The sequence below is a fragment of the Tachypleus tridentatus genome, chromosome 8 (genome assembly GCF_004210375.1).
Source record: "Tachypleus tridentatus isolate NWPU-2018 chromosome 8, ASM421037v1, whole genome shotgun sequence".
Lineage (NCBI taxonomy): Eukaryota > Metazoa > Arthropoda > Merostomata > Xiphosura > Limulidae > Tachypleus > Tachypleus tridentatus.
Genome location: NC_134832.1, coordinates 99,650,877 through 99,676,816, shown reverse-complemented (window position 1 = coordinate 99,676,816; position 25,940 = coordinate 99,650,877). Strand labels below are relative to the sequence as shown.

Genomic DNA, 25,940 nt, shown 5'->3' with positions numbered 1-25,940 from the left:
TGAATCAAAGAGTGAAGAAATTGGATCCTGATGAGATCTTTTGCACATATGTATTTTCATTTTATGTTTGTTTGTTTGCTTTGAATATTAATTAGCGCACCGTTACTTCTGTGAACTTGATCCATAACATTTTGTTTCTATCATTTGTTCACAGAATAGGTTTCAATCACTGTTAGATATTTTAAGAGTATCAAATAATTTTTATAGGCATTTTATGTGTGTGCTAAATCGAATTGTAACGTATGTATACATTGTATACTAAAATAGAATTAAATAAGCCAAAATACACGTTACTGCACTACACTGTCTGTCCTTCCCAGAACCGTGAATATTTAATCTTCCCTGAGCTTAATGTTTCTACATTCTCATAATCTGTTACAATCTAGTTTTTCTAAGCTGTATGTATCTACACGTCCCTGAAGTATGTTTTTCGCCTTCCCTAAATAATTTGTATTAACATTTCGTTGTATATCTGCACTTCGGTAAAGTGTATATGTACATTCTTCCTTCAATTGTATGTTTCTACTTTTTTTATGCAGTGTAATTGTTTGTTCTTCCTTAACTGTACGTCCAGACAGTTCCCTAAATTGTAAGTATATGTGATTTCGTAATAATAAGTGGCTACATTTTCCGGAACTGTACGAGTCTACGCTTTCCTGAAATATGTCTACACCTTCATGAGCCGTTTGTGTCTACGTTTGGAACAGACAGAACATTACAAGTGTATAGTTATGATATTTTTCAGTCAACAAGACCCAGTCATAGTTTTATAGGTTTTGGGCAATAAGTAGCATTTATGTTTGCGTGTGTGTTTATCTACATGTACCTGTGTATATGTCCCTGAAATACAGTTATTAATGACGTTTCTGAAGTAATGAATGGTTGTTCTATATCACTTTGACAGTTTTTCACATAAAAACAACAAATGTAGTTTGTTGTCCTTGGATAAACATGAAACTAGAAGTCATTACTTAAAAATTAGTAACTTTCGTGAACGCAATAAACGTTTTCGCATCAATTTTCGGACGCAAAATCTGCGCAATACATACTTTATATGTGCATACTTTACTTCCATATTATGGTGTAAAAGACAGAAAAAATTAATGAAGGATTGCGTGCTTTATTTTGTACGATTTGCACTTCCAGCTGTATGTCCTAAATTGTAAATGTATATCTGTTTTTAGTATTGGTATTAATTACAAAGTGCTGTTGAAAAAGACTGTAGATAATAAAATGAAAAGCAAAACAATGTGAATTATCCTGTATTAGACATAAACGATATTGGAGACGGAAAGATCGTTGCTAAGTATTTCTAAATCAAGTTATAAGTTTACAATAACTATAGCGACTAATCACTGTCTTGGCCAAAATATTTTATATTGATGTTATTGTCTACATGTATGAAGTAGTTATTGAGTAAATGCTCGAGCAGTACCAGAGAAGGTAGCTCATGATCGGGCAAACGTGTATGAGCTGTTATTCTTGTTTGTATAAGTTGCTATGAACATTTGTTCGTCAAAACACATATATAACTGTGTAGAATGGTAAGAATGCTTTTGGTATAACCTTTTAAAAAAAATCAGCATTTGTTCACACATTTCTCTGTACTTGGTGCACAATCATACCTCGTCACGTGCTAGAAATTGCAAGGCGTTAAATTGTTTGACTGTCCAGAAATGGGATGAAGCAAATGAATATTGTCAGAAATGTAGAGTAACACAACGTCTAGAATCCAGAATCCTGAAACGTCGTTAGACTACAGGAAATGTTTTTCTCTAGAAAAGACTATTAGAAGGCGCTACAAAAAGCGTTCTAACTAACCTTTGATTAAAATCTAAAGAATAAATAGTGAACATGTGGTACGATAGTAAATTATTTTGTATAATTTCATGCCAGTATAATATTTTTAGCGATGCTGTTACCAAAATATTTTTACATTACATTATTTCGGCCTGGCATGGTCAGGTGGTTAAGACACTCGACTCACAATTTGAAGGTCGAATCCCTGTCCCATCAAACATGGGAGCATTATCATGTAATCAATCCCTCTATTCTTTGAATATGGATAATGATGACTAGCCACATTCCCTCTAGTTTTTCACTGTTAAATTAGGAATGGCTGGCGTAGATTGTCCTCGTGTAGCTTTGTACCAGATTCAAATCAAACAATTGCACATTTTTCTATAGGTGTCTAGTAAAATTGTTTTATATTCTAAGTAGTCAATCATGATGTCTATAGAGCATGCTTCATTTTGCAAATTACATATTTAGATGTTTAATATAACGTGTATTTCTCAGTCCAATCTTAATAATAACGAACTTATTTGTTACAACATACGTAAACACTTTGGCCAAGACTGTATGTATATGTATCAAGTGATTCATATATCCATTGACAAGCATATAATTCGGGAAGCGAGAGGTATAGGAAAGTAATTCTTGATCGTATTAAATGAGATGTTCATGACTTATCGTAAAACATTATAATTGAGACCATTCAATGTCATTTCCTTCGAAACTTTTAGTGATGTACATCATAACCAAAAATATCAATCGCAAATATGTAGACATTAACAACTGAAATATTTTAAATCAAACCTTATTCAAAACGTTCCGTCACAAAAATAGTTACAAACATAAATGTAAATAAGGTAAGTACCTCTACAGTGTTACGAAACGACGGCAAATATTCAGTAGCGATGTTCAATGTTCTACGTAAAGGTGACAGTCGCTAATACAACAACTTCATTGTCAGCATTGATGGTTCTCGTGATCTGCTTGCTTGGTGTCTAGACACAAATGAGTCTGTAGTACGCAGCCGTTTACACACATTTTCTATTATCTGACGCCAATAGCTCGTCATACACTCTGGCAGCATCCCGACCATTCTTGAGATACTTTTCATAGAGCAGAGCCATGTTAAACAGTTATTTCCCTGACTACTGCACCATTGTTTATATGACTGTTGAAACTGCTATAAAACAATAGTTTTGGCTAGCTTATTTTGGAACGTTAATTACAATGCTTTTTTTTTACCTTTAGGCATATCGAATGTCCAGTGACAAGCAAAAAAAAACTTATGACATTACATCTCAAATCTCAGTTTGTATAACAGTCTCTTTATTCTTGGAAGTGCATATTTAAAACTACAAATAGTGTTCTTGAAAAATGATTCTTGTCATTTTTCTATTATAACTTCTTTCATTTTGTTATTGTTTGCATCTTTGTTAGTGATATTTTTGGTGTTATGATTCATATTAATACAATATTTCAAGGACATAACCTTGAAGATAGTCTTGTTAACGAACTTCAGAATCATCCTATAAACCTTAAAGAAAGTCTAGTTAACGAACTTCAGAATCATCCTATAACCCTTGAAGACAGCCTTGTTACAAAACTTCAGAACCATCCTGTAAACCTTGAAGATAGTCTTTTTAATAAACTTCAGAATCATCCTTTAAACCTTGAAGACAGTCTTGTAAACAAATTTCAGAATCATCCTCTAAGCTTTGAAGATAGTCTTATTAATGAACTTCAAAATAAACTTGTAAACCTTGAAAACAGTCTGCATAAGAAATTTCAGAATCATACTGTAAACCTTGAAGATAATCTTATTAACGAATTTCAGAATCAATCTGTAAACACTGAAGACAGATTTGATAAGGAACTTCAGAATTAACCTGTAAATTTTGAAGACAGTCTTGTTTAGGAATTTCATAATCATCCTGTTAATCTTGAAGACAGTCTTGTTAACGAACTCCAGAATCATCCTATAAACAATGAAGACAGACTTGTTAAGGATCTTCAGAATCAACTTCTTAACTTTGAAGACAGTCTTGTTAAGGAACCACAGAATCCTACTGTAAATCATTAAAGAACATCACAATTATTCTGTAAACATCGAAATACAGACTTCTCAAGGAACTATAGAATCACACTGTAAAGCTAGAAGACAGTCCTGTTAATAAACTTCACAAACGTCCGGTAAAACTTGAAGACAGTATTATTAACAAACTTCAAAATCAGCTTGTAAGTCTTGAAGATAGCCTCATTAAAGAATTTCAGAATCATCCTATAGACATTTAAAAAGGACTTGTTAAGAAACTTCAGAAACAATCTGTAAACTTTGAAGATATACTTGTTAACGAAGTTCACAATCATACTGTAAACCTTGAAGATAGTCTTATTAACGAACTTCAGAATAATCCAGTGAACACTGAAGACAGTCTTATTAACAAAATTCAGAATTGACCAGTAAATCTTAAAGACAGTATTCTCAAGGAATTTCAGAATCTTCCTGTAAATTTAGAAAACAGTATTGTTTAGGAACTTCAGAATCATCCTGTAAACCTTGAAAACTGTTTTGTTAACAAACATCAGAAATATTTTGTAAACCTTAAAGATAGTCCTATTAACAGAATTCAGAATTATCCTGTTGACCTTGAAGACAGTCTTGTTAATGAATTTCAGAATCATACCGTGAACTTTGAAGATTGTATTATTAATAAGCTTAAGAATCATTCAGTAAACACTGAAGACAAACTTGATAATGAACTTTTGAATCAACCTTTAAACTTTGAAGACAGACTTGTTAAGAATTTTCAAAATCATCCTGTAAACACTGAAGACAGGCTTGTTATCAAACTTCAAAATTATATTGTAAACCTTGACGATAGTCTGGTTAAGGAACTTGAGAATTATCCTATAAACCTTGAGGTCATTCTGGATAAGGAACTTCAGAATCATGCTCTAAACCTTGAAGACAGTCTTATTTGGGAACTTCGGACCATCCTGTAAACCATGAAGACAGTCTTGTTAATGAACTTCAGAATCTTAATGTAAATCTTGAAGATAGAACTTCAGTATTATCCTCCAAACATTGAAGACAGACTTGTTAAGGAACTTCAGAGTCGCTCTGTGAATCTTGAAGATTGTCTTGTTAACTCTAGTGCGACAAATTTCAGAACCATCCTGTAAACCTTGAAGATAATCTGATTAAGGAGTTGAAAATCAGTCTGAAAATATTGAAGACAAACTTGTTAAGGAACTTCAGAATCAACCACTAAGCTTTGGAGAAGTCTTGTTAACAAACTTCACAAACATTCTATAAACTTTTAAGAGAGTTTATAAACAAACTTCAAAATCAATCTGTAAATCTTGAAGACAGTCCTGTTAATTAACTTCAGAATCATTCTGTAAACCTTGAAGATAAACTTCTTAAGGAATTTCAGAATCGTCCTGTTAAACGTGAAAACAGTCTTGTTAAAAACTTCTGAATCATTCTGTAAATCTAGAATATAGGCTTATTGACGAACATAAGTATCATCCTCTAAGCATTGCAGACAGTCTTGTTATGGAACGTTAGAATTACACTCTAAATCTTGAAGACAGTCTTGAAAAGGATCCTCACAATCATTTTGTAAACTTTGAGGTCGGTGTTGATACAGAACATAAGAATCATCATTTAAACCTTGAAGACAGTCTTGTTAAAGAATTTCAGAATCATACTGTTAACTTTGAAGATGGTCTTATTAACGAACTTCAGAATCATTCTGTAAACATTGAAGTAAGACTTGCTATGGAACTTCAGAATCAACCTTTAAACTTTGAAGACAGTCTTGTTAAGGAACTTCAGAACCATCCTGTAAACCTTGAAAACAGCCTTGTTAAAGAATTTCAGAATCATATTGTAAACCTTGAAGATAGCCTTATTAACAAACTTCAGAATTATCCTGTAAACCTTTAAAATATTCTTGATGAGGAACTTCAGAAACGTTCTGTAAACCGTGAAAACAGTCTTTTTAAAAAAACGTCTGAATCATTCTATAAATCTTGAATATAGTCTTATTGACGAACATCAGAGTTATCCCGTAAACTCTGAAGACAGTGTTGTAAAGGAACGTTATTATCACACTGTAAATCTTGAAGACAGTCTTGCTAAGGATCTTTATAATCATCTTGTAAACTTTGAAGACAGTGTTGATACAGAACTTTTGAATCATCCTCTGAACCTTGAAGATAGTCTTATTTAATAAGTTCAGAATCATCTTGTAAATATTCAAGATAGTCTTGTTAAGGAACGTGAGAATCATCCTGTAAACACTAAATATAGTCTTATTAACGAACTTTAGGATCATCCTTTAGACCTTGAAGATAGTCTTGTTAAGGAACTACACAATCATCCTCTGAATCTTGAAGATTGTTTTATGAACGAACTTCACAATCAATCTGTAAACATTGAAGACAGTCTTGTTAAGGAATATCAGAACCATCCTGTAAACCTTGAAGACAGTCTTTTTAATAAATTTTAGAATCATCCTGTAAACCTTGAAGATATTCTTGTTTAGGAACTTCAGAACAATGCTGTAAACCATGAAGATAGTCTTGGTAAGGAACCTAAGAATCATCCTGTAAACCTTGAAGACAGTCTTGTGTAGGAACTTCAAAACAATGTTGTAAACCATGAAGAAAATCTTGATAGGGAACTTGAGAATCATCCAGTAAACCTTGAAAACAGTCTTGTTAACGAACTTTAGAACCATCCTGTGAACCTTGAAGACAGTCTGCATAAGGAACTTCACAATCAATCTGTAAACATTGAAGACAGACTTTTTAAAGAATTTCAAAATCATCCTGTAAACCCTGAAGATAGTTTTATAAACGAACTTCAAAGTCATCCTTTAAACTTTGAAGATAGTCTTGTTAAGGAACTTTAAAATCATCCTGAAAACCTTGAAGACAGTCTTGTTTAGGAACTTGAGAATCATCCTGTAAACCTTGAAGACAATTTTGCGAAGAAGCTTCAGAATCATCATTTAAATCTTGAAAACGGTTTTCACAATAAACTTCAGAATCATCCTCTAAACCTTAAAAACAATCTTGTTGAGGAATTTCAGTATCATCCTGTGAACCTTGAAGACAGTCTTGTTAATAGACTTCACACATCTCCTGTAAACCTTGAAGAGAGCCTTATTAACAAACTTCAGATTCAACCTGTAAATCTTAAAGACCGTCTTCTTAATGAACTTCGAAATCATCCTGTAAACCTTGAAGACTGTCTTGTTAACGAACGCCAGAATCATTATGTGTGTGTGTACATATATATATATATATATATTGGTCGTTAAACTTAATACAGCTCTGGATTTATATGCATTCTATGTGACATTATAATTGATTAGAAAAAGGATAAGATGAGTTTGATTTCATTTTAACGTTTTCATGATTACAGTATATTTAAAAATCATTTTTTTTATCTTTTCTAGAAATCAATACCTTTGCTGCTAATGTTGTCAGATCTAACACATATATTCAAAATGAAATATATGTTGTTCACGCCTGTCATGTTTCCTTAAAAAACATATTGCGTTTATAGGAATTGTAATTCAAATATTTTCATGATTCTTGGCCTTAATTAATTGCAAATGTAATAGCTTTTTATGAATATTTGCAGTTGGTAACATGAACTTAAGTTTATTATTGTAAATTTATAATGTCTCCCTGAACTGAAAGTCTTCAAAAATTATGTTTAATCTTTAACTATTAAATCTGTGTTAAAACTATTTGTTCAATGGTTTTTAAACAGCAGTAAATATACTTAATAACTACAGTTTAAATAGCCATAAATGAGACGTGTTTACACCTAAATTATACTTTACTATATTTAGAATTTTACTTAGCTTTATTTTCCTAAACTTGCAGCATTTTATGTCAGTTTGAAAGGAGGGCACATTCAGCTGTTTATCTACTTCTGTGTTATTTTTAGTTTCTACAGTTGTTAACGTTGGTAGAAACAGCTCTATTTTGTTTTAGTAGACGTAGCAATCAAAATTACTTTTTATGTTTTTTATGACTTTGGTGGGTTGCTGAACCAGTAATCATGTGGGGTTTTAGAAATGTCGCAAGTTTTGTTCGCGTGATTGTGAATTGTGTAACTCTAAACAGGACAATGTAACTCTTTTTGTACTTATTTTCACCAACTGACAAATTAACCGATCATTCTGAAGGACAGTCAACATGTAACTGGTTTTTGTTTGTGTAACTATGATTCCTGCATAGTTGTCATAATTTATAATCATAGATTGTTAATTTTAGTCTGTAATTGTTTGTTCTGTGTTTCATTTTTGTTAAATAAACAAAATGTTTTATTCGTTTTTAACCCACTTTTAGTTTTTTTAGTTTCTGAAATATTCTAATGAGTTTGTTATAATGAATTCATTTAGAACCTTCTATTTTCATAAAATTACTTACCTGAATGCAGATGCTGTTTATATAGATCAAGCTAGACAAAGTTCCTTTATCTCTGTAACTAGGATTTCGTTTGAGCATAAGTGGAGACTACACTGCTGTTTCATTTCTTTATTACATTTATGTTCTGGATATATGTTTTTATTTCTGGTTGTTTCACAATATCGAAACACTTCAACCAGAAAAGAGAACTTATGGCTAGAGAGAAAGTACGTCTGCTGAGACATGAACGAAGACAAATGATCTGAGGTAAGTCTGGAGGACTCATATTTGTGTTGATAATCATAATATAGACAAATGAAAAAATCTTTAGAAGCTGATTACAAGGTTTGCTCATGAGTTAGTTAGGTCAGATGACCACTTAGGTAGAACAAACTTAGCACATCACAGTAATGTGTATGTATTGTTTCTTTTGGCGCATATTCCATAAAGTAGCTGCTGTGATGTTTACTTGATCTATTAGAGAGGATTGTAACCAATGCTGGAATGTGTCAGACAATGAGAATGAAGTTACATAAAGAATCAGGTAATGCTTTGGTCATCAACAGTAGTGTTTATAAAAAATAAATAAACACCAAGGTTCTGCTTTGATTATAGCCAAGAGAATAATGTTTGTGTCTGTGTAATAATACATTTATGCTCTCTCAAACAGATGAATGTCTGAATAACTTAATGCTACAGCTGCTCTTCAATTACTGATAGAATTCACATAATGTAACTTGCAATGAACATAGATGGTACATTGGCATTTGTCTTCATGTTTGAAACTGCCAATGAGACTTAAGATTGTCTTTCTACTCTATAAGAAAAGCAGGCCTAAAGCTGAGAAAGTATGCAGTTATGCAGACTCAGATGAAACTTCTTGGTCATATAGATGAATTATTCTCACACAAGCAACGCTTTCTGGGGTATCTCTTAATTATATACACAACTTTCTGCATTAAGTAAAGCCGATTCACATTTTAAATGAACATAAGATTGCAGTGAGGAATTTCATTCACTAAAATATATATTAGTTTATCAATTTATCCTGGATATAAATAAAAAAGGCAATGGAATTGTATAATTCAAGATAATAATCAGCATGCAGTCGCATGTTTATTCCATGTTGAATGGTGTTAAATGGCTTTGTTTGATTATAAGAAACCAAATGTTTGTAGTAGTAGTTTTGAAGTATTACATCGGTTTTGTATGGTCAAGAGTTTACTGTTAGAGTGAACCATGAATTAAACATTTTAAACACCAGAAAAGCATTATTATACTTTAGATAACGATGCAACAGGTATACAGTTTTGTTTCTAAGTTTTATCTTGAAGTTCAGATGAGTTTTAGTGAGAGTATGGTGTCAACCTGTCATCTGTTACAGAAGTCACGGAATTGCAGGTTTCTTATTCGTGTCCGTTCTTATTGATATTCGGGTTTGAAATACGACTTCATGTGAAGTTATGTACGATCGAACATCTAGTGCAAATTTTCCATGGTGTTTGTAGAAATATATGGAATTTTTAGAATAAATATGCGTAACTGTAAATGAGCAAATGAGTCATACCTATAGTCCAGTGATTGAACAACAAAAGATGTCAGCTTGAACATGACCATTAGATTTGGTTATGCTATGCACTGGCAGTTCATCATCCGCTCATTTATAAATTGACTGGACTTTTATGAGCTCTTTTAATAGCCCAGTTTGTCAAACTACAAACTTCAGTGGTCTCTTGATGCATAGATGAGCGTGGAACATATAAATAAGTTGTAATTATAAATTACTGATGAGTTATTGGAACACTGGATCTTCCAGAAACCAAAGACTGGTAATGACAAGTGATAACCTTCATACTGTAAATGCTGGAAAAGGGGTGACTTTGTTTTATAACAAAGCTTGTGAAATGAGTTTCAATGCCTATACAGACATTATGATAAGAAGATTGGCTACAGTAGAATCCATTTTACTGTGGCTTGGGGAAATATTGACTGACAGCAGTAATGGATGATGACTGTAACTAGATTAATTAGAACATCAGAAAACCAGAAGGTGCTTTTATATCTGTCGCTTCAATAGCGTGGAAGATGATGAGTAAAAGTATTAGTAGTTCACATGAGAAGTGCCAAAAATGTATTTTGTTTATATGTATGTTATTTCACATGTACATATTCATAGAAGACATACCTATTGGCACGATGTAGCTATATATATTGTCCAACAGTAAAATAGTGTGATTGTGACTCAGCCAACGTGAAAAATATTCAAGTTTGTAGATAATCACATCGAAAAACTTGTGTTTTCACTAAATTTTTTTTTGTTTATTTTTGTTTGATACTGATGGATGGCACTGCAGTATAACAAACATCATTGTTAAACATCTTTTTAAAGCCATCTGAGTCAGAATTTTGTTTGCAGTCTATCTTCTTTGTTATTCAGCTGTCAGTCTGTGTTACATTGTGTACATTACACGTATATAGTGACACTGTTACAATGTGTGCGAAATGGCATACATGTGTCATTACTCACATTTGATCTATGATATATATATATTTCTGTTAAGCATATATGGGCAGTCATAAAAAGTACAATCATCAGGTAGTTAAATGAAGACAGAGTATTTAGATTTATACTATGAAACTACTGCATATTAACTTGCATAATATCAATAGAAAACACTGCAAAACAAAGGAAAAAAGTGAAATAATCTGTGGTGACTTTGAATATGCTAATGTTATAGAACTTAAACATTCATAGGTTTATGGTTTATTTGAAGTTTTATCCATATTTCTGTCCAACTCACAATGGTGCTTGAATGCCTTAACCCCTTATGCTAAGTGTTATTATTTTTTCCATAAGCTTGGTTTGAAGTTCGCGCAAAGTTATACGAAGGCTATCTGCGCTAATCGTTCCTAATTTAGCAGTGTAAGACTAGAGGGAAGGCAGCTACTCATCACCACTTATGGCCAATTCTTGAGCTACTCTTTTACCAACGAATAGTGGGATTGACTGCCACATTATAACGACCTCACAGTTAAAAGGGCGAACATGCTTGGCGTGACAGGGATTCAAACCCGCGACCCTCAGATTACGAGTCGAGTGCCTTAATTACCTGGCCATGCCGGGCCTTTTCATAAGTTGGACTATGTTTGAAAAAAAAATGCATGCTTGAAGTGTGATGAAAGTGTGCTTAAAGACTCCCATGCCTGAAGAAGTCGAAAGAAGAGTGGTCAACAGCTCGTGGAGTTTCTTACCCATTCAAGAACCCAACAAAGGGGTATAGTGCGTCTTGCTCGATTAGATAGGAGTCACTAGATAGTTGAAATTAAGTGGCCAGCAAAGAACATCTAGTTTGTATGTTTGGTGAGGTCAGTAGTTCACAACGTAGGTCCCCACACTTTTTTGTGCAATGGTATTAAAGAAATTGCTTAGTTTCATAACTTTATGATTTTATCACTATATTTCCTAGATTTATGTTACAGCATTATATATTAGAAGTGGTTACAATTTTTGCTATGCACTGCATTTATGACTTTTACAAGTTAAGCTGACCAGTTTTGACCTTTTCGTCCTTTCTTACAAGACTAAAGATTAAGCTTATAACCGGTTGGTTACTGCCACTACCTTGTTTTTATTTCTTCTTTAATTCCAACTTCCTACCATAGAGGTCAACAGAAAACATTATCAATCTGTTTAATAATGTGGAATTTGATTAATTTATCCAACCCACTCTGATGGTCACCTTCTTCAACACAATGCCGATTGTGAAGCCTATACCTATGAAGAAGAATAAGGTTAGCCATCACCACCCAACATCCAGGTGTTGGATTTCACTTAGTCAGAAGAGTCTTCCACCACACTTTCAAACATAGTAGTATCACAGCAAAATTGCAACAGCAGGTTAACGGCCCATTACTACTGCCATTAGGACTAGTCTGATCCTACCACAAAACAATATAGTCTCAACTCTTGAAGCCATATATTCAAATACAAAAGGGTAATCCTGCAGCTTCAGAACAAAAAGATATAGGTAAAGCTTGAAAAATCTCTGAAGAACATCTTCTGCGATTTATCTACAGGATACTACTACTGTCATATCCAGACAGTAAGAGGTAGAGAGAAGGTATTACCAAAGCTGAAGGCAGAGAAGAAATCTACGAAACGAACGATCAAGAAGCGCCATTTTAAATTGTTAAGCCATCAAAATGTCACGCTCGAAAATGTTGTACAAATATTTCTTTTTATGTAAATAACAAAAATGTCGAAACATTTCACTAATTTGTGTTTATTTTATGTATCTGGAGTGTTTTAACCCTTTCTTTTAAATTCCGAAGTGGGAAACACTATTGAAAATTTTCTCGTTGTAAACACAGGCACAGTATTTTATTAGAAGTTCTAATAAATTCAAGTAAGCAATTACTCCATTTTTGTTTGTTCTGTTCTTTCAATTCGTAATAGTAATTCTTATTACCGTTCTTTAAACAGTGATATTCAACATTTTGTTGAGGCCAACGTGGAATAACTACTTTACAAAGTGGCAGTAACCATTTTACGTTAATGTCAACAAAATGTACTTTATCGATTCAAATATCGACACAAACGGACAAAGTTAGGGATTCTTTATTCAACTAGACCTGGCATGGCCAGGTGGTTAAGGTGTTCGACTCGTAATTTGAGTGTCACGGGTTCGAATCCCCGCCACACCAAACTTGCTCGCCCTTTCAGCCGTGGGGGCGTTATTATGTGCGGCCAATCCCACTATTCTTTAGTAAAAGAGTAGATCAAGAGTTGGAAGTTGTTGACGATGACGAGCTGCCTTCTCTCTAGTCTTACACTGCAAAATTAGGGACGGCTAACGCAGATATCTCTCGTGTAGCTTTCCGCGAAATTTAGACCAAACCAAATTTTTTTTCTGATTCTATTACATAATATAACTGAAAAGATCCCAAGCGCATTTAGAGGATCGCAACATTAAAAAAAGGATATCTGTATTAAAGATATCTCCACGCAAGTAACTATAACATAAAGATAAATAGAATTTTATAATAATAATAATAATAATATCATATTAAAAAAAATATTTCATTAATGGACTGTTATGCTTTTGCTTTCATTGAACACTTAACCAATAAAAACCAACCTTACTATTTGTTGTTTTAGGTTAGAAGAAGCCAGAGTTCATACATTTTAAACTTCGTATATCTAATTCTTAAACTTGTAAAAGAAAGAAAATGTTTTGTGATGACTCATATTCTCTGAAGTTTCAAGTACTGGTACTGCTTTAAGTGCCAAGATGAATCAACGAAAATATGTGGTACTTTTTACCCCTTTATCTTTTCGTTTTTTTTAGTAGACTGAATCAGCTGCAATTACGTCATCGTTTATGACATAAATATAAATGTTTGAGGAATGTTTTAACTTTAGCTATGGGTTTAATAGAAGCCAAAAAAGATAGTTTAAAAACATTTAAGGGAATATATATATATAACGTTAAGTACTTTTTTTCTTAGCGTTTATAGTTTATCGTGCTACACACTAAATACTTCTTTCTTGAAGACACAACTTTTTCCCTGATGTATTTATTGTATATATATGTATATATATATTATTGTACATGTTTTAACCGAACTTCAAGAACAAACGTAATCCATGTTTTAAAACAGTAAATTCACTCTTTAGACTCATTAATAAACTTTAGGGCATTGTAATTTACTTTGTGCATAACTTAGTGATCCCTGAAGCCCTTGGAGATATGAATGAAAAGAGTGTGCTGTTAAAAATGTCTAATGGCACTAGCACAGAAACTAAAACTTAAGTTACCGATCGTTTCGTCAGAGGGTAATTTGTCAAAGCAGATCTGAAGGAAATTAAATACTGAAGTTTTCCTGCTGTGCTTTCGATCGTTTTCAGAAAAGAAAATGTCTCCACTCCGTAACGATTCAGCGGCAGTTTTTCTTTTATCGAAAAAAAGATAAGCCTTTGTCTTTGTTCTTTCTCTCTCTGGGATGTCTCTTTACAAACGGAGTACACCAGTCGGCCCACATTCGCTCGTGGCAAGAAACGTGTGAGCAGGCCGCTAGCAAAATACAAAATCAGATAATAGTGAGTCTCAATCTTTCTATGCGTAGATATAAACGTATATTGTTTGATATTTTGATTAGCACTACTTAGTATGCTTGGAAGATGCAAACAGGAAACTGTTTGTGTATTAGTTGGAGGAAAACTAAACTTCATATAATATTGAAACCTTAAGCGTTTATAAAATGAAGTTTTATTTAAGTCTTAGATATGTTTGCGATAAATAAATGTATGCTAGATTTTGGTACAGTATTTATTTGGTATTTTTAACCTGAACAGCATTTTATGCGACACGAGGACCAAACGGCTCAAGAATTACAGTTTGTCATTTAGAACTGTTTCTCAGATCGAGAATAACCGGTCAGAAGCACCTACCGCCTACATGAATATTCTTAATCAAATAATGGGACGAGATGGACTGTAATTTTTGTAAGACGCCTAGAGATGAAATTGCAAGTTAACAGTGAGTTTTAGTGGGAGAGAAGGGCTAGTCTTTCTGTACCTTTAACCACCAAGCTCCACCTGGCATTATTAGATTCTGGAGAAACAAACAAGAATGTTTTATCTTCCACCATCATTGATGGATGCCTGATAACAGAATAGCGCATCGTTTCTTTAAATCTCATTATTGAATAAAAGAAAAGAAATTAATATTATATTTTTTAAATATGTAATGTAAACGTTGATAAAGAAATACATTTTCTAAATATCGTTAATGTACAATATACAAAAGAAATTCAATTTTTTGTATCAATAACGACTGCTTCATTTGGTAGTGGAATGACATTGGAACATTCCTCCAATGGCCCAGTGATAAGATTTAGGGTTTATAACGCTAAATATCGGAGTTAGATACCCGCAGTGGACACAGCTCACTGTGTAACTTTACCACCTAAAAACAGACAACTGAATCTTCGTTGAAATGTACTTAGTGTATCCTAGAGTGATTATATATAAAGTTTCTTGAAACAACACAAAATGCTTGTGCAAAAATTTTTATTAACAACAATTATGTATCATCCACTACTATGTGGATAGGTAAAACTTTTGGGTAGCTTAAAAAAACAAATCCAAAGGTTGACGACAAATAGTTCTTCAGTATTACATACTCCTGATGGGATATATATTTCAACATGCTTCCTTTGCTAATTTCATTTTCTGTCCTCAACTCAAGCTTTTATTTTTGTTAGTGTTTTGAGAGAACCTTCACACATATATCATGGACGTTTTCTTACTGTGCTGACTTTTTGTCATTTAAAACGTTGAACTGTCAAAGGTTAAAGTAATTAAAGATTATAAAATGAGGGTTAATTCATTTTATGTCACTAAACTTATATCATGACCGAATGGCAGTGGTTAAGTATGTCATATTTAAACAATTTTGAAGTATCGCCATGTCGTTACGGTCAATATCTCCAGTCATGCTTTATCTGCTTTAGCTTCATTGAAAGGATGTTATGTCCAAAGCTTATGACTCTTTCCCAGTTCCTGTATCAACAGCCAGACGATGAGTTAGTGACCAATATGTCTCAATATCAAATAGAATGGATGCTCGTTTTATTATTCAGCTGCTTAAGGTATACAGTGGTTTAGCAGAGATATTGCTTACACGTGACTTGTGATGCGCTTACATACAGATATCTTCCTTGATTGTGATGCATACTGTTGCTTATAGCACGTAGATAGTTTTGGCTACTAAATTTTGTGTTCATGGATTTTAGTTTGTTACAAAAGACCATACATTTTGGTTACCACTACTGGGAGATCAATTGTTATAGGACTCTAACTGCCTGGTCCTGGTACACTAAGTTAATCGATACTTCTTTGTATTGTAATCCATTAAGTACAAGGAAATTCTAAGTTTGGGACCTGAACAAACACTTACAGTCTGAGAAGATGAACATTTTGTGTTGTAAATAGATATTAGATACCTTTCCACAAAGCAATTAGTTTTCGTTGAAATCAAACTAGTTCCAAAACGTAAATGTAGTTCGAATACATTCCGATAAACCTCGACTTTATATAGAATTTGATTGTAAGCTGAATTGCTAACTTTCGTATTTAAATCGTTTTATTATAACTCATTATAACATAGATGGTCACTTCTCACCAAAGACTGTGAAGAATGCCATCAAACGGAATTGTATATAATATTAGGTAGATAAAACGGTTAGCTGGAACATCCAGTTTAAAGTAGAGATCAAACATATTGTGTGAAATCAGTCATTTTCTATTCTAAAAGACAAAGGATAGAGCGGGAATTGGTAAGATTAATTGCAATTTTCGTTGTGTCTTCGCTTGAATTTTTTGGTGAGTTGCATGGTATTAGAAAATTTATAACAAAACCATGGACTCGCAAGTAAGTTATGTATAAATATTTTGAACAACTTATTTAAAAATACAATGGGTACTTTTAGGATTAAAAGAGAGAGAGTGAGAAAAGGTTTAATATTGTCAATTTGAACGGCGTATCTTGCAGCACATGAACTAAAAGAGCCAAATCATAAATCTCAAATTTCGGGCATTTCACTAATTTGGAACTACTAACCAGAAGGAGGGCAGTCAGTCAGCAACATATGCCGTCTATTCTTTACACTTAACCAAGAGCGATTGGAAGATGAGTTAATTAACTTCAGCACAGTTCTTAATATTAATATTAATTAGACCATGTCAGATGTTAAGAATGTGCACGAGAAAATAATTTATGAGAACAATTCCAAAGTGTTTTTCATGCGTGGCTGATTCGAATGTAAATCAAAACTTAATGTTCTATGTAAGTACAGCTACTTACAACCATAGGCACTCTACACTCTTGTAAACAATTAAAAAAAACACACAAACCAGTTCCCTCATGTTATCCACGCTGAAGTTAGATGATACGTGTAGTAGTCAACTGTCTACTTTGTAAAAAGTGAAAGTGTGCTTGTGTGTGTTTACGATAAAGTTTGGGAGGAATGTGATGGTAACTAAGTGTGGTAATTAAGCACAACCTGGAGTGTCTGGAAACTGCAATTCTGACCGTCTCTTGGGTATGTAATCTTACCGAAACAGATAGTCTTCCAGCAAATAGCTATAAATGAGATACTGGCCTCCAGCAGTGTCACAATTACCTGAACGGGAGTCAGGCGAATAGTTTTTAGATATGCGTGGGTCATGATTGGTTCAGTTTTTAAAATCTAACTAAACTATTTCATTATATGTTTAAATGTAAATGAATATATATTTCTGTAATAGCAAGGAAAGTGAAAATTGCTTATTTATGTTTCCGTTACATTGGCTTCAGCTGTAATTAGAATTTATGCTTCGTGTGTGGATGCCTCTGATCAAATAGAAAAAAGAAATTGTAGGCTAAATGCTACTTTTGTTTTATTTCAGTAAGCATTCGCAATGCTTAGAATATTGGATTTCTTACTATTTAAAGTTCATAACTACCCAGTGCAAGTTAAAATTGTTGGATAAAAGTTTGCACTTTCGCTTAGAAATTTCCAAGCATGGGTGTAAGAAAAATAATAAAAAGATGTGGAATGAGAAAATTACGCATAGTTGAAGGAAATTATGTTGTTTCTTTATGGTTAAGTAACAATTAAAATTCACATGCAAGTTTGTTAACATGAGCTAAGAATTCACTAAAATTCCTCTAAAATCTTAAAATCCGGGATTCCGGCCCACTTTCTTGATTTTCTAGGGACCCAACCGTAAAACAAAACGCCCGGGTGGGTGGATGCACCTTTTACATGGGGGTGGGCCTCACGGAAATATTCAGAAAATTACATTGACTCCTTATATGTACCGAGAGACTGCATTATTATTTGCTAACCTACACACCAAGATGTATTTTGTTTTGTTGACAATACGCGTTACAATCTTATAATCAAATACTAACCACTATAACTATTTTATTAAGGAAACATGTCTTTCTTTTTCTTCATTCCACATAAGAGCCGAATATGTAAATAATAAATGCAAGAAGGAAAACTAAATGTACTGCAAATTCTCTATACAGACCAAGTTTTAGCACAAGATAGGTCTTGCATATTTATACTATGAAGTGCTGACTGGAGTGACTTTGTATGATGAATGAACAATAATTAACTCCAGAACAATGTTATATTTATTTCACGTAAAGTTTCTTCTCACTACTGGAAGTTATAAAATGAAATGTTGAGTGGAATATATATAACCCTGACTGAAGATTGTAGTTAATTTTTCATCTCACGAAAGGCCTAATAATTTTCTTTTATATTCCAACTTGTGAACACGTCACTAGTGTAATGTTTAACTAGTTTCTTTATATGTACTCGTATGCCGTCGTCACAGTATTGTGTGTGTTTTAAAATAATATATGTACTTGCACATCCTCAATACTGGGTGCACCTCAAAGTTCTAAGTCGGAATTATCAAGCTGCATAGCAGCAATCACTAAAATCTTGGATGCACTGACTTCAGCATTGCTACTCAAAGTTTAATAAGTTTGATTATTTGGAATTAAACACAAAGATACACAATGGGCTATATATGCTCTGACCATTACGGGTATTGAAACCCGGGTTCTAGTTCTGTGAGTCCGCAAACGCGCCGCTGTGCTACTGGGAGGCAGTTTAATAAAAAAAAAGGTGATATTTACAACAGGAAGCACATTTGTCTTCCATCAAAAAGAACTCAAACTTTGCCAGCTTCAAAACTGATGACTTGGTTTTGCTCACTTCCTTACGACTGAGTAAATTCTGTTGTGTTATAAGCTTCCAATATTGGGGTTGCCATTCACGAGTTATGTATCGGTTTTATGGGCTTTCAAAAGAAAGCTTTATATACACATAACTTAAAATTCTTTCTATAAATAACTTTACATTCAACTCTTATTCATTTACTGAACACACGCACGAACATAATATCTACATATAAATAGGGTATGGCTTAGTGGTTAAGTGTTCAGATTGTGATTTCGAAAGTTCATTGTTTGTAGCCATTTGTCTTAAAAAGGCGCTCGGAAGTTTGAGACCGGAGATACGTGATAAGAGTAACAGTTAAATCTCAATATTCGATCAAACAACAATAACGTAAGAACATGTTTTGGGTGCCACTGACTAACTAGATATCCTTTAGTTTGTCAATTCAGAATTAGTGACATCTATCTGAAAATAATATTTTGCGTAACTTAGCAGAAAAAGTTCTAAAAAACAACAATAATACATCTACAATGCGTTTCATAAAAAATGAGAAATATGAATAGGTTTAAGACATTCACGCACAAAAATGTTTTAGCTTCGAGCCATTTATGGTGCTTATTTTTGTTGTTCAAGCGTGTCTCTCTTAGAGTATCAAAGAATGTTGGTAATTAAGAGAAATAAGTGTTCAATTTCGCACATAAAGCTTAAGTTCGTATTTTTTTGTTATTATTTACGTAGAACTGGGTGCTAAAGAATGTATATTGTAAAAGTATCAATGGCTATTTTTCTTAGAATCTATATATTTTCAAGACTGTTTCTATATTTTATACGGAACTTACAGTAAGCATAGAAATTAGTAGCTTGTTTATTTTTAGGACGCCAACACATTTATAATTCTTAAAGAACAGCTGTTTGTGTCCTAAGAAAACAACAGTTTAACTGCGTCTTAGAAACACTACGAGTTGATGTCGTAAGAAAACAGTATGTTGATTGTCCCTTGTAAAATACTAATAGCTTTTATTCTAAGGAAGCGGTTATTTGATTATCCGTTGGAAACTATTAATAGTCATTATTTTGAGGAAATGGTAATTCGATTGCTTCTTGTAAATTACTGATAGTGATTGTCCTGAATCAATAGAATTTTTTTTTATGCTTAGGAAACTACCACATTGTTTGTATTTAGGAAACCATCACAATGTTCGTATTTGATGAAATTACTTTTTAAAGAAGCATCTTTATGATACATACAATATTCGTCAAATTACATTAAAGGAATTGCAACGAGAGGAGAAGAGAATGTGCTTGCTGTCCATTCTTCCAAAAGTAGGTTATCGAGTAATATGGAAATTACTGAGAGTATGCAGTAGGCTACAGAGTAATGCAGATGTACATGAGGATATGCAGAAGGATATCGATATGATAAAATAATACCATATATGGATGTTTTACGTAAAATAACTCGCTCAGTGCAGACACATCTAATGCAATACTTCTGTAACTGTTTTCTGGTGTTTATTTATGTTGTAATATCTATTTCTAAAAATAATAGGTGTTTGTGAAAATAACATATATTTCTTGATAAGTGAGAAGCAGTGTTGTCGCTATTAGGCAAACTACTACGCAATGGGTTAATAATGCTCTACTCGCCGAGAGTATCGAAACTCTATCTTTAGCGTTATAAGCTCGGATACTTAGCTCTGAACCATTGATGGGTAAGAGATGTCTTATAGAAACTTACAAGATTATCCATTGGATCGAAATGATAATGGTCTATTACACTATGTAATACAAATTTTGTTCCTGGATAGTATGTGTTATTCCTTAATTGCTTATGTTGTAAAAGTACAGAAAATGTCCATTATTCCCATCAATCTTTGCTTTTGTGACCTCGATAATGAAATTTAGAAATTTTCATTTACATAAGGTCTGAATAAAGCAAAATGTTAATCAAGATTTACATGTATTTATACTAAAGTTATACAAAACTGAACAAAAATGTTTACAAGTAAGTACAGTTTCTCGAGATCTGCGACTGTAAAGTAAATCGCTTTCACGTATCAGCCCCCAAATTTAGTCTCTTATCATGTGTTCGTTACACGCTCCCAGGTCACAAAAACAAAGTTTGAAGAGAAAAAAGGTCTTTTCCATTTACTTTAGGCATAAGCAATTGGGAAATAACACTTTCTGCCCAGGAACAAGAAAAATTTAGTGTAATTTCTATGTTCTGTAGATGTTTTTAGTTTTTGTTGAACTGTCTGTTAATTAATTATTCTATTTTTTGAATAACTGTTTGTGTTTTAATATTAATTTATTTCTTTAAAACAGTAACAATTCTAACTGAGCAAAATAACAGAGTATGTGTTTTTTCCATTTTTATGGATGTTACGTATTTTACTGATTGGAAATTTAATGAAGGTCACAATACCTGTTTGGGTCGGTACAAACGCCATCGGCCAAGCATGGCCAAGTGTGTTAAGGCGTTCGCGTCGTATTCTGCGGATCGCGGGTTTGAATCCTGGTCGCATCAAACATGCTCGCTCTTTCAGCTGTGAGGGCGTTATAATGTGACGGTCAATCCCACTATTCGTTGGTAAAAGAGTAGCCCAAGTGTTGCGGTGGATGGTGATGACTAACTGCCTTCCCTCTAGTCTTACACTGCTAAATTAGGGACAGCTAGTGCAGATAAACCTCGAGTAGCTTTGTGCGAAATTCCAAAAACAACAGTTGTTTTTCATTTAATTGAAGGAGCTCGTACAGGATCAAATAGAAGAGATTCCCACTTTTGGACAAAATTTACTGAAGCATTGGCATAATGTTTTTCGACAAAATAACGATTGCTGTCTCGTGTTGTTGTTTTTCTATATAGCTTGATAAGGGAGGATAAAATAGAAAATAATTAAAACAACAAATAATTTCTGACGATTTTGTGCAATAAAAGTGAAACACATTTTGTGGCACCACCTTCAGGTGTAAATATAAATTAAGTAAATTGAAGCTAATCCATAAATAGTACGAAAAGTCTATTTTTATAAAATAGAAATTGTGATGGTATGACGTATGTCAAATCTTTCAACCTTGTAAACTGTGGTACTATTTTTAAGGAGGAAAAATCTGGTTTTGGAAGCACACCTGAGAATGTTATTTGCGGGTGTACTTTTTCCTAGCAGAACTTTATGAATGAATTTTTTTTCAAAATTTTAAATCTTATTTTTAAATTGTAGCATGATGGGAAATGCAAGTTTTATCTCTGTTTTTGAGATAGTTGATTGTTTCTACCTTATCTATACACAAGAATTAGATGCAAATATGATGATATATTTTACCCTGTTGCTTCGTTAATTCGATATGAAGCGTCCATACCGCAGTTGGGTTAACATTTTCAATCTTTCACACTATAAGGCAAACGACATTTTTATTTTAGAAATATTTTTTTCTTTGAAACAAGTTTAAGTTTAAAAATCGAAGTCAATTATTTTTGTGGAAAAAAAGTTTGTTTGGACCTAGTTTAAATTATTTTCTGACACTATCACTTTTACTCGAATCGGTTCAGTTTGTTTGTTTGTTTTTGACTTTCGAGCAAAGGTACACGAGAGCTATCTGCGTTAGCCGTTCCTAATTTAGCAGTGTAAGGTTGGAAGGAAGGCAGCTAGTTATCATCACCCACCGCCAACTCTTGGGCTACTCTTTTACCAAGGATAGTGTGATTGACCGTCACATTGTAACGCCCTCACGACTGAAAGAGCGAGAATGTATGGTGTGACGGAGTTTCAAATCCGTGACCCTCGGATTGCTAGTCGACTGCCTTAACCACCTGGCCATGCCAGTCCCAAATCAGTTCAAGTTATAGTTTACGAATAAAAATCTAACAGTTTCAATCAATACCGACTTCCAAAATCTTACTTAAACGTTTTCTAATCGAGAATTAATTTTTAATGGGCCAATAAGATAGTGTGGTGATTATCAGTCTTGATTAAAACATGATACTTACATATTGATTTGTTATGGTTTTAACCTTTAAAATGTTATTTTTAAATCTTAAAATTTCCATCCCGGTGGCACAGCGGTGTACCTGGGGGCTCACACTGTTAGAAACCGGGTTTCGATGCCCATGGTCGGCAGACCACAGGTAGCCCATTGTGTAGTTTTGTGCTTAATTCCAAACAACAACTTTAAAATAGAAAGCTCTTCCAATACTGTTTTGTAGCTGAAACTGAAACCTGTACACAGTTATCACTTCCCTTTTCGTGTTTTTTTTATTAAGAAAACCAAGTGTACCTGGGTACAAGAAAACCTGGAATTAAAGTATTTTATACAAGTGTGTGTTTTATGTTATCATCACCTTGAAAAGAGTTCTTTTAATAAACATATTTTCTAGAACAAAAATGTTGTGCTTTTTTGCCACACAATTAAATATTAGATACTCAAAATGGTCAGGAAATCAAAACGTTGTGTACTGCAAAAATATAGCAAAATGAGCTATTTGATAATTGTTCAAATTTATGCAGACATACATAGAAGTTTTCATCACATAAGCAAGGACATTAAGAACAGAGATAAAGAGACAGAATAAAACATATGTTTTTTTCCATAGCATTGATATAACTGCTTAGTATTTTGGTGTCTCAGAATAGTCCTACACGGCCTTGTAGTAAGTTGAACATCATTGTCTTCTTTCTTGACAGTTTTCCTTTGTAAGCAGACTTGCGAGGACGTTTCTGACCATAATATATATATATATATTTTTTTCTACAACCGCTGTAGAAACTGTTGGTACTATTTGTACTCGCTAATGATAAGAGCGAATTGTGTGAACCTCTTATCGCATATTAGTTAATAAATATTATAGAAAAAAATCAAATAAAATGCAGTGTGCTAATTTACAAAAGCACCAAATGATTGGTATCGAGTTTTAGTCTAAAAAACATAGTTTGCACTATTCGAAAATAAGATACGTTTTTAATTTACAATAACTTATACTCTGTTAAAAAAATCAGATCGTGTTATTTGTTACTTGTTTAGTAATATGATAAAAATTTGTAAGTTGGGTGTTTCTAAGCCGGCACCGGATCCTTAAGCAATTAAAAGAAACATAACGTTGTTTTTTGTCCGTTTCGTAATATCATTATTGATAAGTTCTGACCCCCTGCAGTATTACCTCACCAACATTTTTTACCCTAAGGATTGAAGAGACTTACTTGATTGTTGAAGTCAAAGTTTGAAAGTTCGTACATCTTATTGTATAAAGTGCATCGCACAGATGAGTTAACTGATAATCAGAATTTAATAATTTATAATTGCAGCGAAACAAAAACATAATTATGGAATAAGGTTAAGTTTTAATCCCTTCTTGTACAGACTAGGTATCTGATGATCCGTAATGTGAAATGAAGTGCAAATTATTAACTTCCTTGTCTAGATATTTAATGGTCTCATACAATTTTATTTTAGTTGTCACTTTAAAGTGCTTCAAATATAACACAAGTTGGTCACGAAGAATAGATTTCAATAATTTATTCACGTGGAGAGCCATATGGAAGAAAAGAAGCTAAGGAATCATAGAAGGGTTTCAGTTATTTCAGAGTCGTTAACATAATGCAAAACCACTTTCAAATCAACGTGATTGTTTAATCACCTAGACAAGGCAAATCATCATTTACAACGTAAGCAGACAAACTCTATCTGTTGATTTTGATATTTCATAATTAGAGGGTATCCGTTTCAAGACTAAATCAGATGTCCGCAGCCACAACTGAACGCCTAGTAAATTTACAGATGATTGTTTGCCTGTTTGTTTTTAAATTTCGCGCAAAGCTACACGAGAGCTATCTGCGATAGCCATCCCTAATTTACCAGTGTAAGAATAGAAAGGCAGCTAGTCATCACTGCCCACCGCCAACTCTTGGAATACTCTTTTATCAACGAATGGTGGGATTGACCGTCACATTATAACGCCCAACGGCTGAAAGGATTAGCATGTTTGGTGTGGCGGGGATTCGAACCCGCAATCCTCAGATTATGAGTCGAGCGCTTTAACCATTTGGCCATGTCGAGCCTTTACAGATGATTGCAAACAAAATTTACTTGGATAATATATATATACCAGACTCTTAATGAGATGCGTTTCGTGATGACAAGAAAACTCACTTGTGGAAAAAATTATATACGTAAAAAACGACTGGTATGGGTAGAGAAAGTACTACGTAGAGGTGCATTTCTTTCACACCAAGGCAGACATATACACGCACACACACAAACAAAACTTTGCCAACACTGGCACCAAAAATAAGTCCAGTGGGCTTACATGTTTGGAGCAGCATCCTGAAGCCAAGTTACAGATGTAAGTTCATTTTTAGAGATTGTGTAACCGAATTAATCCATTACTTTATGCAAAATTATCATAAATATGACATGAGCAGGATTAAGCAGGATAAAAAAGATTTATATCAATCTCTAAATCCTGTAAAAAGGTGCCTTGACTCGGCATATTACATGGAATGTGTCCTATACAAAAACGTATGGTGCCATGCGCTAATACAACAGCCTCTGATTTCATCCAAATGCCTGATAGTGCCAACTGTACTAGACTAGCCAATAATACCCGTTGAAGAAATTGAATTAGGCCTAATGCAACGAGTTTGGTTGAGTAAATATGGGATGCATTATGTCAAGAGACTTTCTGAGATTAAAATGTCCTTGAAAAAAGCTGTTTCGGAGTAATTGTTGATAATATCTCAAGATATTTTCAATACAGTGAGTTTAAGTGGACCAACGCTTGTCTGTTCTTGCTGTTCTGGTGACTTTATTCTTTATTATACTAAACTTTAAAGAGTAAAGCCAATACAACCAAACGTTCAGATGTTCATTTACAAGCATAGGATTAATGCCTAATAGTTTAAATTTCAGATAACATGATGATATTAATAAATACAACTAAAAATGAGCTGTCGAAGTCACTACTAATACATCTC

At 33.3% G+C, this 25,940-nt stretch overlaps 1 protein-coding gene across 10 annotated transcripts in view; it reads left to right on the top strand.

Annotated features, from left to right (window-relative positions):
• Positions 1 to 25,940, top strand: part of LOC143223043 (uncharacterized) — a 409,689-nt gene that overhangs the window by 184,462 nt on the left and 199,287 nt on the right. The window lies entirely within an intron of this gene.